The sequence below is a fragment of the Crassostrea angulata genome, chromosome 3 (assembly GCF_025612915.1).
Source record: "Crassostrea angulata isolate pt1a10 chromosome 3, ASM2561291v2, whole genome shotgun sequence".
Classification (NCBI taxonomy): Eukaryota; Metazoa; Mollusca; class Bivalvia; order Ostreida; family Ostreidae; genus Magallana; species Magallana angulata.
In genome coordinates, this window is record NC_069113.1 from 34,541,049 (window position 1) to 34,558,438 (window position 17,390).

General features: G+C 35.7%; 1 long non-coding RNA gene across 3 annotated transcripts; it reads left to right on the forward strand.

The window, feature by feature from the left end:
* The first annotated feature begins 1,896 nt into the window (after positions 1–1,896).
* LOC128175338 (uncharacterized) lies at positions 1,897–11,054 on the forward strand. 3 transcript variants are annotated; one of them, XR_008242667.1, is made up of 3 exons: positions 1,897–2,149; positions 2,769–2,897; positions 10,717–11,054. It is a non-coding gene; the product is annotated as an uncharacterized LOC128175338 (long non-coding RNA). The 3 variants fall into 3 exon arrangements; XR_008242666.1 differs by having other exon boundaries at positions 1,898–2,149; positions 2,772–2,897; XR_008242665.1 differs by lacking the exon at positions 1,897–2,149 and having other exon boundaries at positions 2,561–2,897.
* The last annotated feature ends 6,336 nt before the right edge of the window (positions 11,055–17,390 follow it).

Consider the following 17,390-nt stretch of genomic DNA (forward strand, 5'->3'; position numbering starts at 1 on the left):
CTGTTAAAAGTAACTAATATCAAATCATCATCTAAAATTATTTTACTTGCAAGTTGTGCATATTGTACACTGGCGTCGGAAGCAAATTGAAAGTGTGTGGGGGGGGGGGGGGGGGGCTAGTCATTAGAAATCTTAACAAGCAAAAGAAAAAAAAAACCCACCTCATTCCCAACACCAATCCGGGGTGGGGGTAGTATACCTATGACTCTTTCAATCTTTTCAAGGTAAATTTAATGTTTGCTGCGACAAAAAGTGGGGGGGGGGGGGGGGGGGCTGAACCCTCTCTGCTGCTATGTGCCTAATGGTTAGGTCTAACTTTGCAAAAATTTTAGCCCCCCCCCCCCCCCGGTTCCGACGCTATGTTGTAAATGTAATTATTATTACATGTATTTCGTTATTTTCAAGAGTCTCAAATTTGATAATATTTTTTTTCGGTTATTCTTATCATGAACGTTTATCTCCTGATATATCATACTTAGTTTACTCCCTTGTTTGAATTCCAGGAAACCAAACGCAAAGCGATAACACCAAGAAATGTGGACAATAAAAACTTTTCGAAAGACTTGTCATGTGACGATATTCTAAATAGTGACAATTTCTTTGGACCGGAAATATTTGTCACTTCCGCTAATCAGCGCTATGTGAGTCCCTTTCCGTAAACTAAAGGCTGTGTGTGGCTGAGGGCAAGGATGTGATAGAAGTGAATCTCAATCAACGATTTCTTATACTTCACAGACTTTCAAAAATTTTCATATGTGATAATTTTGCCAGACTTTATTCTGATAAATTTATATTTTGTACTCATTTCAAAATAACCATGTGCCAAAATGATTGAGATATCTCGGGCGAGGATTTTTTAAATATTTTGCTTACTGAGTAATTGTGATTTTTTTTGTGTCTTTTTTTGGAAAGGGGGGGGGGGGGGGAGGCGAAGAATTTTTATTGATTTCATTATTTTTAAGAGAATAAAAAATTTCTTTTTTTAAAATCAGTTTTTCATGTTAATACTGTCTTTGATTCTTGTGAATACCTTTTCATAGTTTACACTTAGAACAAAACTTGCCTCTGACATGTCTGGAATCGATTTTTACAATTGCTATGAGCAAATAAAATGTGCATGCTTATTTCATTGTTTGGTTGTTTTTTAATAAATGTAACTTTTATTCAAAAGTACGCTTCCTCATTTTTTTCCCATTTTGATGGCATATTTTTCTCTTAAAAACATTCTATTTGACGCAGCTCTATTGCCTCTGTCCAATGTACAACATAAAAAATTAAATTGTGCTATACCGTTTATGCAAATAACTTTATATTCTATTCTACAAATGCAAATTTTTAAGATATCATTTTAATGCTTGAAATATTGGAGAAAAGTATAGGGCGAACAAAATAAATCTCCCAACTTACCTATAGAATTTCTGCTTCAACTTTTCTATCACAGGGGCATTAGTTAACCGCCTGTTACATTTTCATTCCTAATACCGCATTCACGCTATATCTGGAAATCAAACACAGCGACAGTACAAAAACCCCGCAAATGCATGGCAAACACTCGATGTTTAAAAAAGATGAGGTACTTTTTAAAACTTTTTTTTTCTAACTTTTTTCTGCAATGATCGCTTCCTTCATAGCCTGCATAAATCATGAAAGATATGGCACTTTATTCTTTAAGTTCTATCTTTTAAAATAAAATTATTTATTATTAAAGAGTTATAGTAAATGTTTCTATATTGTGGTTAGTGTACGTTATATGAAAAAAAAAAACCAGCCAAGTATTCTTATAAGAAAATTTGAGTCATGAATATTTCGTGCAGTCCGTGATTTTGTTAGGTTGCTGAGGCTTTCGATCGATCGATAAACTGGTTAGAACTGGATCGTGTAAATTACACCTCTGCCAGATTGACGTCTGCTCTGTCTGAAATACATTGGCTCCATGGTCAATGGTTGATTGTCCACGCAACAAATGTGCCCATGATGATCGCTCACTGCACGGTCGACATCACTGTACACGTGACCAAGAGCCAAGGACCACGCATTGTTCTGAGCAGTTTTCGAGGGCAGCAGACGTTAATTAACCATGCACGGTCAACAAGAACAGGTTCCCGCCTGGAAATTTGCCTTCGTTTGAAATCCTGGTAAAACTCAAAAGGTACGTACATAGAAATTATAATTATAATAATTATGCTTTATATGTTTGCTTTTTGCAGCTTTTATGACATTTGACGATTTTTTGCGTTTATCAGTCTGTTCAATAATCAAACGCTTTTAATTCTTCTATTTATGAATAAAAAGAATTTCTCAATTTGTTGGAATGCAGTTATATCACAGATTTATAACAGATTTATAAGTGATACGTATGGTCTGTAAAACGTTCCTTTATTTTACTATATAGCAACAGCTCATGAACTGATGAAACTTTGGGGGGGGGGGGGTAATTTTGTTAAATGGGAAAGATCGGACGCTTGTTTTCGGTAATTTTACTGTGTTAATGTAACGTTTCCTTTTTTCGGGGGATGGGGTGCGGGGGTGGGTGGGTGGGTGGGAGTACCCCCTTACAATCTAATTAGAATTAGAACTTCCATCCGCTCCCCGGTTTTCGATATGTCCACGCGACATATCGAAAACCGGGGAGCGGATGGAAGTTCTAATCTTAATTAGATTGCTTTACATGCAACTATCATAACTATGAATTATGTGCTTTAAGGTTTTATATAAAAAAATGCTTTTATTCACATTGCATTCTTTTTTTTTGTATTACATGTCTGGAGAAGAAATCCCTTATTATTTTCCCACCTGTGCTGAAACCAACAATGACGGGACAAAGCTGGAAAATCTGATTTGAAATCCCCCATTAAGGGTAGACAATACCAATGGCAATGCAACTCGGGCCTTCAATTGTAAGTTACATGTACTTTAAGTTTGTTACATTGCTTTAGTTATGATCAGACACGCAGCATCTGGTTAGGATTGGAAGGGGCACAGGTGGGGGAGAACATCCCCATTTTTTTAAACATAATATTTTTCTTCATTTCATTTATATACATACATTGTAGCTTTAAAGCTGCATGGTCCTATTTTTTCGCTATTGCAGTATCAAATTATTTTCCATACAAACCAATTATCTTAGAAAGTTATAGACTTTCGCCTATTTACACTAGCAGAATTGGTTTTCTCTTCAAAGTTGGAAATATTCAAAGTAAATAAAATAATTTCTTTGTGGGCATGCAAAAAGAAAATCCAAACCAAACTGCATCATGGGAATGTTAGAAAAAGATTTGTACATCATTTTTCCATTGAAACAGGGCTTAATTAATTGATCGGAAAATCACTGCAATGTCTTAATTGATATACATACTTAGCAAAGCCATCGTGTAAAAACAGTCACAAAATTTGATATAAAATCGGACGAAGCAGCTTTTAAATGATTTTTGTTTAACGACACCCTCTAAAGCACTAGGAATTTGTTGATTGCCGAAGTTTGGTTAGTTTTGTGTTTTTGCTGATCTTGTTTGTTTGCTTATAAAAATTCGTGTAAGCCCCCCTACCCCCCCCCCCCCCCCCCCCCCCCACACACACACACACACTTTCAAAAACGATGTAACACATACACCGTAAATACGTGCCTGATTTTTGTCTGTATACCCACATTTAGATTAATTACATTGATCAAAATTCAGTGCATAGTAGTAAATAGGAGAAAAGCCATTGAGGAAACATGAATGATCAAACTTAATACAGTGACAAATTATTTTTTATCAAAATTAAATGTAATGGTCAACAGGTGCAGTGGTTTAATTAACCTAAACTAATATGAACATATTTGGTTTGCCCTTGCCCTTGTCCAAAAAAAAAAACCCGCATGTAAAATCTCTAAATATGCAAGGAGCTTAAATCATCTAAGCAAGAGTTATTCATAGTTGCAGATCTTAAGGGAGGGGGTCAGGGAGATCGGGAACCTCACCTCTAGGACCCCCCCCCTCCCCCCCCCCCCCTGCAGGAAATATTCTTGATCCGCTTATACATTGCATTCAATGAATAAAAATTTAAAGAATTATCTACATATATGTATTTGTATAATGATGATATTGTATCAAATTTACATGCGAATTGATTTAATGTATAGCTCCAAAACGAGTTTTTACTTATATGCAATATCATTAATTTTGTTTTGATAAGTAGGAAATCAATGTCTGAATCAAATCCTATAATACCTCTCATCAAGACTTTTCAATCTATACAGTACACTGGTAAATGCGTGTTGATACAAAATCGATCACCAATTATGATTACTTATTCTTAGGTTTGTTAATTAATTCATCAAATTAACTTATTTTTTTTAGCTCACCTGAACCGAAGGTTCGAAGTGAGCTTTTCCCGATCACCTGTTGTCCGGCGCCCGTCCTTCTGCTCGTCTGTAAAATTTTCACATTTTTGACTTCTTCTCTAAAACCACTGTGCCAAATTTAACAAAACTTGGTACAAAAGCATCTTAATGGGAAGAATATTTTAAATTGTCAAAAAAAACCTTTTTAAAAGGAAGATTATTGCGAAACAGGGAGTGTAGGGTGTGTGTCTTTAAAAAATCTTCTCAACAACCACTGCACCAGAAATGCCAATATATACAAAAAAGCTTGTTTATAAATATAGTAAAAATTCTAAATTGCAAAAATCGTGACCCTAAAACCAAAACTTGGGCCCCAGGCGAAGTTCACAGTTGAACATAGATATGAAAAATGTTTTTAAAAAATTCGTCCTCTCAAGAACCACTGCACCAGAAATTGCAATATTTACATAAAATGTTGTATATACATGTATAGTGAAAATTGTAAATTGTTAAAACCGTCTTCCCCGGACATACACCGGGGCATGTGAAGGGGTTCAAAAGTTTAAAATAGAAGGTATATAGGGATAGTTTTTAAAATCTTCTTCTCAAGAACTACAAATGCTTACAGTATATAAGATTACAATGTAAGCATCCTCAAATAGTGTAGATTCTTAATTATAAAAGCTGTGACCCTCAATCCAATACTGGGGCCCCAGGCGGAGTTCAAAGTTTTACATAGAAATAATATGGAAAATGTTTAAAAATATTCTTCTCGAGAAGTACAATGCTCAGTTTGTGTTATTACATGTAATATGCAAGGATCCTCAAATAGTGTTAGATTCTAAATTGTTAAAGCGACCATAAACCCTGAACCAGAAAGATGTTCAAAGTTTCAAATAGAAATAGCATATGCTACCAAGTAGAATGTTACAAGCAACTGTTGTTCAGGTGAGCAATGTTGCCCATGGGCATCTTATTTTAAAAAAATATAATTTAGTTTATTCTCGGGCAAAAACATTAGATTTGAAAAAAAAACTTCATAAAAACCAAATGATATTATTATAAATTCTTAAATTTTATACAGACATCAAAATTTGGTGATAGAAAAACTTTGTTGTTGATATTATTGATCGGATGATATACACTTGTTGGGGTTAATTATGAAAACCTGAAAATGCATTAATAATCATATTCAGCTAGTTAAATACCTTGTTTATGCAAATTATAAAATTAGTAACAAATATTTCTTATACAATTAAATTTTCTTGAATACTACATGCATATAATAAAAAAATGAAGACAAATATAAGGCTTATAAAAAAACGTCAAAAACCTGATTCTAAAGGTAAAAATGAGCAAAGTTAGGTTTTGCTGTTTTGTCGATCTTGTTTGTTTATAAAAAATTGTGTAAGTTTTGCCACCCCCCCCCCCCCTTTTCAAAAACGATGCTTAGCATAAATACGTGCCTGATTCTTGTAAACATGTGTACCCATGTTATACCGGTATTTAATAAAATTCAGTGCATAGCGAACATATTGCCCTTATTCTTGTAAAAAAAATCATGTAAAATCTCTAAATTTGCAGGGAGCTTAAATTATCGAAGTAAGCATTATTCATAAATTCATGTGCGGATCTAAGGGGAGGGGATCAGGGAGTTAGGGGCAAAAGAAACAAAATCCAAGTTATGTGCTCATCTCAAATATAGAGTACGTAACAATTCATCTGCTAAGTATCATTTTTCCAAATTTTTTTATAAATGTTATGGTATAAATTAAACAAATTTTAAATCCTATTTTTACTTGTAAAAAAATGTATCATTTTGGAATTAAATGATAATTAGAAGCTTTTTAGACATTCAGGGCATTTATATGTATTCAAAATCGTTGATGCGATTGTTGTGTTTTGGCAAAAATTAAAATTGTTGGTAATATTATTTCACCTTTTTACATTTAATTAATAAAAATATGCAAATTCTGATAATGACGTTTTGTGAGTTTCTCCAAGTTAACAAGCCCATGAAAAAATAAATCATAGTCCTATGGGATCCATTTTCTGAGTTGTGAATTTGCATTTTAGGAGAATTATGAGAAACATTTTGAAAAAAAAAAAAAACAAGTTGCATCTGTCAAGACTCAGATAAGAAAATGTTCAAGGTTTTAACCCGAAGAAGAGATTTGCATGACTTTCTTCATTAACTGCAAGGAGAGGGGTTATTTTGATTTTGTATTTCATTTTTCTAAAACAGATTTTTAAAAAAAAACAAACATAGGTATTTACAGTTAAGTTCTGAATTTGACATTTTTTTCTTTTTTTCACTAAAAGAAATTGTATCGAGATTGTTTTTACAATTTTAGGAATGCTATATTTTCGCTAACCAAGTGTCCGATTCGTTTTTCTCATCTCCACATAAGAGATGAGATAAGATGATACAATTGCTATATATAAACTCAAGTGAGCTTCTCTGATCAAGACTTGTCGTTCCCTGGATCAAATCTTTACGGTTTTATACATACATCTTGAAACATTTGTTTGTTTAGATTTTATCAATTAAATTAACTGAATTTATTAATCCAAATCAAATAAGTATAATATGCCGTGTACTAAATTCATAGGGACCGGTTTTCGTAAAAAGAGAAGAAATATTTTACAGAACCATTGGGATGAAATTGTATGAAAAATGAATTTATTCTATATTGCAAAAGTTGTTGAGAATGACATCCTAATATTCATACCCCCCCCCCCCCCCCCCCCCCCCCATAACGAAGATTTTGACTCGTCCGTCAGTCTATCAGTCAATCAATAAGTCAGTCTGTCTGTCAGACCTGGTTTTAATTTTTTTTTTTAACGCAACTCCTCTTAAACCGCAGCATGGACTTTTGTGAATTTTTTGTATGCATTTTGGACACATTATTACCAGGAAATTAGGATTTTGAACCCTTTTGAATTTAGTTTTTTTTGTCATAATTATATTGAATATAGTAATGGAATGTTTGTTAGTGCAACTCCTCTTCTACTGCTGCATGGAATTTAGAAAAAACTTTGTAGGCATTTAGGACACAATAGGTAGATGTGCATGCATGTTACCACGTTACCACGTACAGTAAAACTCGTCAAGTGCGAACACGGATATAGCGAATTCTCGGATATAGCGAAGTTTTTTTGAGTCCCCGGTAAAATTCTACGGTTATAACAAATTCGGATATCGCGAATTTATGGATATAGCGAACCGAGTTGAGTTCCGTAGAAGTGAACTATAACGAAATTTAACATTTTTTTTAACGAATCTCTTTACAGTTTAAAAAAAAGTTGGAACTACCATTTTACATAATACTTTGAATGAATTTATTTTCATATAAATTTTTCAATTCACAATCCTATTATTAAAGGTATAAAAGTAATCTATTTTCATTTTAAGCCTCAATTAGCATAAATTTTAGTTTGGTGAAAGAAAACATGTATATAGTGAATTCGCTATAGTTATTATTACTAATTCGTTATATGGATATAACGAATTATGGATATTATGAAGTTAATCTATTTATCCATAGGACTTCGCTATAACTGAGTTTTATTGTAATCTTCAATCCATGATTTCTTGGTGGGATTTTGGACTTTTTACCTCACCTGAGCTGAAAGCTCAAGTGAGCAATTCTGATCACATTTTGTCTGTCGTCCGTCAGTCTGTCCGTCTGTCCGTCCGTCTGTCTGTAAACTCTTCACATTTTCAACATCTTCTCAAGAACCACTGGGCCAATTTCAACCAAACTTGGAACAAAGCATCTTTAGCCCAAGGGAATTCAAAGTTGTGAAAATTAAGGACCACACCCTTTTGCAAAGGGAGATAATTAGGAATTTATGAACATTTTCGAGAACTTTTCAAAAATCTTCTTCTCCTGAACCACAAGACCAGGAAAGCTGAAACTTGTGTGAAAGCATAGGTAGTGTAGATACAAAATTGTGAAAATCATGACCCCCGGGGGTAGGGTGGGCATCATGGCGGGTCGAAGTTTAACATATGAATATATAGAGTAAATCTTAAAAAATCTTCTTCTCAGAAACTAATCAGCCAGGAAAGCTGAAACTTGTGTGAAAGCATCATCAGGTAGTGTAGATTCAAAGTTGTGAAAATCATTATCCCCAGCGGTAGGGTGGAGCCACAATGGGGGGGGGGGGGGTCAAAGTTTAACAAAGGAATATATAGGGTAAATCTTTAAAAATCTTTTTCTCAGAAACTTATCAGCCAGTTAATTTTTATAATTGTTAAGACTTTGGCCCCAGGACAATTCTTTGGCTCACAAGAAGGTTCAGAGTTTGATGTACGTTTATATCCCATATATAAACTATTGTTAACAATCTTTTTGAGAACTGCAATACTCAACATATGATATGACTATAAAATCATCCTGTTAGAAAAGGGACTAATGATTATAAACATAAGAATATCCAGGGGGAAAATGGATTTTATTTATACAGGATCTACATGTATTATTGTACATTGTCCAGATAGTTTGCATTATGACTCCATGAAGCTGATTTTATCATACCTATTGTTCCTCAGGTGAGCGATATGGCCCATGGGCCTCTTGTTTAACTTAGAATATTAACCTTATCTTTATTTTATATAATTATAAACAGTCTGTAAGCACAGCTCTTCCTAAAGTGCTGCATGGAATTCAGTAAGGACACATTGTGTAGGTTTCCATTTTCCATGAAATTTTGATTCCATTATTTTTCTGGGAATTTTGGTCCTTTTGAATTTAGATTTTTTTTTGTTAAAGACAAAGGTATAGATGTGTTTCTTTGTCAGGAGTTTTGAGCTGATGATTTTTGCGAGTTTTATGCCTTTATCAAACTATTTTAATTGTGCATTTAATGCATTCAAAATTAATATGAGCAGCATTGTTAAGTATTGGAGGGACGGGGTATGTGAACTAACTCACGTTTTGTTTCATTTTTCAAGACAAATGAATTATAAGAAATATATATTAACGAGTAAACTAAGATTTGTACGTAAACCATAGATTTAGACATGGTCCCTGCTTTGCAGAAATCTTATCAATGCATGCAATTTTAAATTTTATTTTAAAAAAAAATACATGTATTAAAATAAATAAATAAATGAAAATTGTAAGTAAGGTGAAAGGCACCGGTAAATTCCATTCTGACTTTCTCTGAATCATATTAAGGTGTAATATCCCTCTGCTATTAATTTTACCATATCTTTAAAAATCTCATATTGATTTTCATGAAAGTCAATATCAATAGATTCAAATGATACAAAGTTGAAGTGTTGAAGCGCTGCTAGATTTTTCAAAAATTGATACTGTGTCTAATCATGATATGAAGAAAACTAGACATAGTGAATATAAAAAGCAAACTTTTATCATCGCAGCATAAAATTAAAAATACAAACTATATATGAAAATAATATATAGTTATATACATTGTCTATTCATATAAGAAAACAATATGAAGCGCTGCTTTTTAGTTCAGAATAGCACTTTGTTGCATAGGTTTGTATCAAAAATTGCTTCAATTAGCAAGAGTTATCTTTCATTATCATAGACTATTGAAGGTTTTACATACATTTTTTCAGTACATGATAAATTGCTACAGTTTCTAATTAATCAGAAAGGTTTTCTGTTTTTAAATTTGGATAAGATAATAGTACATGTAAATGGATCCATGTTTTGGAAATGCTAAAAATGTAAACCAGTCTTGAGAGCATTTTGTTGTAACACAAAAAGGGGATCAAATGAATGATCTTCCGGTAATTGGTATCATCTCACTATAGAGATATATTGTCTTAAATAAAATGCAATATTATTATTTTTTAATTTTGTTGTCCAATATCTTTTTTCTCAGATAAGAAAATCCTTATTCAGTTTTAAACAATTGAAATGTTATAAGATTTAAACGATTTAATATTTAAAAAAAAAAATTAATCCATTGGGGGAGGGGAAAAGGTATACATGTACATGTATACATTGTCTCATTAAAATTTCGATAAAAATAATTCGCTTCTTGCATTTTTTGGGGGGTAAAAGATTTCTTTACTTTTTTCACTTGCCAAATGTTTGGGTTCAGTTCGTTTTGTTCAAATATTCTTTTTTTATAATTGAATAATAAATAAATGTCGCCTTCCAACATAAATTCGGGCCCAGCACTGCTTCCCTTATTGTTCCATGCCGTAATAATTGTGAGTTAAGAGAAACTAAGTGAGATTATTTTCTACAGAAGTTATCTCTCTTATCAGAGGGATATTTCACCTTAAATAACAACCAAATACGTTTAGAAACAGTGACCAGTGAATTTGAATTTAATTTCTCCATGAATGAGTATCTAACAAAGGAATTCTACATACATGTATTTTATTATTTATATCATTGTAGCTACCGAAGAAAGCTGGACATCAGAACCTATTCACCATAATAGAAGTTATAGTTCATGACCCTCCAAACGCAACTGCTTGTATTAGAATTCTTCGAGACATTAAGATGCTTAATTGCGTGCCTTTGAATTCGGGAAAAATTACAGACTTGAAGAAGAGAAATTCTTGCTACTTATAAAATTTGTACGCATAGACATTCTTGCTTGTATTAAACGATTGACAATGGAACTTATCCATCGTTGGTCTAAAAGAGTGCAATCTATCTAATGTTGAAAGTTTGTTTAAGACTTACATGTATTTACATATTTGAGATTCTATGAATAAAGTTCTTTAGTTTGTTATTTTCTTTGAAAGAGGAAGTTAGTGAGTGGGGGATCAGGGAGACGTTGACCCCCCTCCCCCCACTCATGACTCATGACCCTCACTTAAACACTTTCACCCATTCTTTACCTCTCAAAAGCTCTCTTAACCAACTCTACTCTCTTCCCTCCCAATAGGTGAGAGGAGAGTGGAGTGAGAGGAGAATGGGGTGAGAGGAGAGAGTGGGGCGAGAGGAGAGAGTGGGGCGAAAGAGAGTGGGAGTGGGAAGAGTTGGACAGGAGAGTGGGGTGAGATAGTGTGAAAGTGGGACAAGAGGAGAGAGAGTGGGAATTGGGGCGAGAGGGAGTGGGGCAAGAGAGAGTGGGGCGAGAGGAGAGAGAGGAGAGTGGGGGTGAGAGGAGAGTGGGGCGAGAGGAGAGAGAGAGTGGGCGAGAGGAGAGCAAGAAAGTGGGGCGAGAGAATAGATAGTGGGGAGAGAGGAGAGAGAGTGGGGCGAGAGGAGAGAGAGTGGGGCAAGAGGAGAGAGTGGGGCGAAAGAGAGTGGGAGTGGGGAGAGAGTGGGACGAGAGAGTGGGGCGAGAGGAGAGAGTGGGGGGGGGGGTGAGAGGAGAGTGGGGCTAGAGGAGAGAGAGTGGGGCAAGAGGGGCGAGAGGAGAGCAAGAAAGTGGGGCGAGAGGAGAGAGAGAGGCGATAGAGAGTGGGGAGAGAGGAGAGTGGGGTGAGAGAGGAAAGAGAGTGGGGCGAGAGGAGAAGGAGTGGGGCGAGAGGAGAGAGTGTGGGGCGAGAGGAGAGAGTGGGCGATAGAGAGTGGGAATGGGGCGAGGAGAGAGTGTTGTGAGAGAGTGGGGCAAGAGGGGTGTGGGAGTAGGGTGAGAGAGTGCGGGAGTGGGGGCGAGAGAAGAGGGAGTGGGGCGAGAGGAGAGAGTGGGGCGATAGAGAGTGGGAGTGGGGCGAGGAGAGAGAGTGTTGTGAGGGAGTGGGGCGAGGAGAGGGAGGGGGGAGTGTGGTGAGATAGTGGGCGAGAGAGTGTGGTGAGAGAGTGGGTCGAGAGAGAGAGAGTGTTGGAGTGGGGCGAGAGGAGAGAGAGTGGGGCGAGGGGAGAGAGACAGGGGTGAGAGAGAGAGAGAGTTGGGTGAGAGAGGAGAGAGTGGGATGAGAGGAGAGTGGTTGAGAGAGTGGGGCGAGTGGAGAGAGAGTAGGGCGAGAGAGAGTAGGGGAGTGGGCGAGAGAGAGTGGGGCGGGAGGAGAGAGTGGGGCAAGAGAGTGGGGGACTGGAGCGAGAGAAGGTGGGATACCGAGTAGTTTATTGTGGCTATGAATACTGAGCAACACTGCCCCTAGTATTTACGAGAGGCCAGGGATGGGCTTCCTGACCCTGCCCCTTACTTCCAGGACTCATACAGAGGTCTCACAGCGAGGGGCGAGAGATAGAGAGAGTGGGGTGAGAGATGAGAAAGAGTGAGGCGAGAGGAGAGAGTGTGGCGAGAGGAGAAAGTGGGGCGTATATACATGTATTGTTTTACATGATTTAAAAAAAATATACAAGATGTATTGATATTTTAATTTTTCAGTAGCTTGTCCGATCGTGTATGGGCATTTTACACGCCTTATCCATCCATCTTCTTTCTGGAAAAATACTATACAAGAAGAAAAAATATTTAGTGTATAAATTATACCACTATGTATTACCGGTATATAAAAAAGGGACAACCATCGAATGAAATATGACATTTGCTTATGCAAGTTACCGATTCTAAAGGAAAGCATGAAACTTACAAGCTTGGAAAATCAGTGTATCAACAAATTATCGATAATAATTTGCAAATTATTACTTCAATAATGTCATGTCTTGATTTGGCTCGATCAAAGTACCTTGTATAAGTTTTCCCCGCAATTATCTGATTATGCAAGAATGTGGAACGAATGTGAAACTGAGATTTGCAGGCCATATTTAAAAAAGGATAACGAGAAATATATTACAGTAAAACTCGGTTATACCGAAGTCCTAGGGATCAGTGTATTTACTTCGTTATATCCGTAATTCGTTCTTTGAAAATAAAGTACGAGTTTTCGTGAATGTTGCAGAATAATCTCCGATGTCGAGAAATGTTGTTTTGAAATATAAAAGCCGGCTTTTATATTTCAAACAATATTTCTCGATCGACATCGGAGGTTATCCTGCAACATTCACGAAAACTCGTACTTAATTTCTATTCTACTAACAGCCCAGTATTTCTACAGATCGTTTCTCCTATAGAAAGACGATCTAGGTCATTTTGACGGCTGTTCCGTGTAACCCTAATGGTTTTGTTGGTAATGTTTTTATGTGTATCGATCAAAGGTATCACATACAGACGACATAATTTTTCTTTGGATCACTACTACTTTACGTTATATATTTTATGTAAAAACACGCAGTGAAAATGTGCTAGGGAGGTGCTAGGAACAGCCGCACTGATCTCTTAAAAATAAACATTTGAGGCAATACACATCGTTTTGACTGGAACTAACACGTGAAATGACATAGTTTTAAATCTTTTTACGGTTTGAAGTTGTACTTTCATGGTCAGTGCAAGACAAATAGGTATTTCTGATCTGATAATTTACTGATGACGTTCGTGGTATATTGGAGAATAATGTCCGCGGCATCTCTTTGATCTCGACAATAACTGTAGTAGAAATCCGTATAACGAATTCGCAAAAATAACTATAACGAATTCATTATATACATGTATTCTTTTCATTTTTACAAGACTACATTTTTTTGCTAATTGAGGCTTAAAAAAATATGCATTACTTTGATACTTTTAACAATCGGATTGTGAATTGAAACAAGAGGCCCATGGGCCACATCGCTCACCTGAGGAACAATAGGTATGATAAAGTCAGCTTAATGGAGTCATAATACAATCTGGACAATGTACATTAATACATGTAGATCCTGTATAAATAAAATCCATTTTCCCCCCTTGGAACTCGGATAGCCCTGAGGCCAGCATTTTTTTATTTTTAGATTTACGAAATATTTTTCAAATTATTTGGTGAGGAGGAGGGAAAAAAAATAAAAATAAAATTGATAAATTTGTCCGTCGAGAAAAAAAATAAAAATAAAACAATTTTTCAACAATATTTTTTTTATTTTTAAAATAAGAACACGTGTCCAGGAGCTGCCATTTTTTAAAACATGTAAGTAATTTTGGTTGTTGATTATGTTCTTATCATAACATATTTTATCCATGGGCACTGAAAATTTGTGTTGATATATTGTACAAGCATGTATAAAAAAAATTAAGAGAGTTTTCACTTCTTCCTTGCAGAAAAATAGGAAGAAGTTTGAGAAATCATTTATTTGATTAAATTAACAATGTTGTTCACAAATTCAAAATTTAAAATATTGTTACTGAAAATAAATTGGATTAGAAGCATGTCCATAAATGTCAGTAAAAAATCAAACAAGATTTTTTTATTTAAAAATTTATGTAATTATACCTTTAATAAAAGAAATGTTTCGTTATTTTGTTAGCTTAATGACAAATAAAATCATTCTCTTCCCTTCAGTCATAAGACTCCTGTGTTCAGTGTGTTTAGGGTTATTAGTCCAACCCTATGACCTACTTACAACCGTTATGTAAAGGATCTATTTCCAAACGGTTAAATTATGATTATTTTATAATTAATTTTGCAAAAATGTTTTTTTAAAAAGTAACATCATTTTCTTGCCAATGAGTTTTTTAATATACGGAATCCGAATTGTGATAGAAAAATTCTTCAACTTCTCTTTCTTGAGGAAATTCTGGCTAAGTTGCCGATCACAAAACTTAATAGGGTCGTAAATTGTAGGGTTGAACGAAAGCAAACAGGAGTAGGCCCTATGGTGGTTTTTTGTGACTTCTAGTGCCTGTGACTTGATCGGAAAGAACTTGGTCTTTTTAATCAATGCATGAACAACAATAATTCAGAATACACATACGTGATTGCATCAACATTTATTTTTATTTTTACCAGAAAGAAAATTTCGGGTCGGAGGAAAAAATAAAATTAATAGCTAGTTCAGGTCCTTTTATTTTTATTTGAATTTTTAAAAAATAGGGTCGGCGGGTTTGTAAATCGAAATTTCAAAAAATGCTGGCCTGATTGCTGAAAATATTTACAAGAGCAGACTTTAATCTATATAGGGACTCAACGTTATGCAGGCAGGGATGACCGCACACCTGCGCAACTCAACAGGTACCAACGTTAATGCAAGCAGAGATAACGCAAGCAGGGATGACCTCACACTTGCGCCAACAGCTCAACCTAACGCAGGGAGTGCCAGACACTTGCGCTAGAAAGGCCAGAACACCAGCAGGGATGACCATACACTAGTGCTCCGCCGCAACCACCACCAATACAAGCAGGTATGACCGCACATTTGTATTAATGCGATACAGGGCAGATATGACCGCACATTCTGTATCGTTGGTTAGAAAAACACGAAGAATAGAAAGAGCAGGGATGTCAACACCCTCAATCTCTCCGTACCTGTTCAAGTTTAACCCCAAACAGTCGCACATTGCAATGCAATAGACACTGTCCCTATATATGTGCCAGCCTAAAATAATTCATAGTATCTAAAAATTGGAAATCAAAAATAAACAAACTAATCCAGCCTAACCCAAAACTACTTATGCAGAACAACTTATATACATTGAATATTTATTATTGTATAAAAATAATCATCACATTAATTGGTTAACAGTGGATGCATTAATTAAAATAATCAAGAATCAATAAATCAAGGGCAATAACCCAAAACAGTAATACAAAAAGATTCTAATGAAAAAATAGCTGCCTGCATTGCAGTTCTCAAAAAGATCCTTTACAATTGTTTATATATGGGATATTTAGCTACATCAAACTCTGAACCTTCTTGTGAGGCCGAAGAATTGTCCTGGAGCCAAAGTCTTAACAATTATAAAGAATCATCTTGCTGATTAGTTTCTGAGAAGAAGATTTTTAAAGATTTACTCTTTATTCCTATGTAAAACTTTAACACCCCCCCCCCATGTGGCCTCACCCTACCCCCAGGGATCATGATTTTCACAACTTTGAATCTACACTACCTTAGGATACTTCCCACAAGTTTCAGCTTTCCTGGCTGATTAGTTTCTGAGAAGAAGATTTTTAAAGATTTACTCTATATATTCCTATGTAAAATTTTAACCCCCCCCCCCAATGTGGCCTCACCCTACCCCCAGGGATCATGATTTTCACAACTTTGAATCTACACTACCTGAGGATGCTTCCACACAAGTTTCAGCTTTCCTGGCTGATTAGTTTCTGAGAAGAAGATTTTTAAAGATTTACTCTATATATTCCTATGTAAAACTTCGACCCCCCATTGTGGCCCCACGCTACCCCCAGGGGTCATGATTTTCACAACTTTGAATCTACACTACCTGAGGATGCTTCCACACAAGTTTCAGCTTTCCTGGCTGATTAGTTTCTGGAAAGAAGATTTTTAAAGATTTATTCTATATATTCCTATGTAAAACTTCGACCCCCCATTGTGGTCCCACCCTACACCCGGGGGTCATGATTTTCACAACTTTGAATCTTCACTACCTGAGGATGCTTTCCCACAAGTGTCAGCTTTCCTGGCTGATTAGTTTCTGAGAAGAAGATTTTTAAAGATTTACTCTATATATTCCTATGTAAAACTTTGACCCCCCCATTGTGGCCCCAACCTAACCTCAGGGGTTATGATTTTCACAACTTTGAATCTACACTACCTGAGGATGCTTCCACACAAGTTTCAGCTTTCCTGGCTGATTAGTTTCTGGAAAGAAGATTTTTAAAGATTTATTCTATATATTCCTATGTAAAACTTCGACCCCCCATTGTGGCCCCACCCTACACCCGGGGGTCATGATTTTCACAACTTTGAATCTACACTACCTGAGGATGCTTCCACACAAGTTTCAGCTTTCCTGGCTGATTAGTTTCTGAGAAGAAGATTTTTAAAGATTTACTCTATATATTCCTATGAAAAAACTTCGACCCCCCATTGTGGCCCCACCCTACCCCCGGGGGTCATGAATTTCACAACTTTGAATCTACACTACCTGAGGATGCTTCCACACAAGTTTCAGCTTTCCTGGCTTTCTGGTTCTTGAGAAGAAGATTTTTGAAAATTTCTCAAAATTTTTCATTAATTTCTAATTATCTCCCCTTGAAAACGGGTGTGGCCCTTAATTTTCACAACTTTGAATCCCCTTTGCCTAAGGATGATTTGTGCCAAGTTTGGTTGAAATTGGCCTTGTAGTTCTTGAGAAGATGTTGAAAATGTGAAAAGTTTACGGACAGACGGACGGA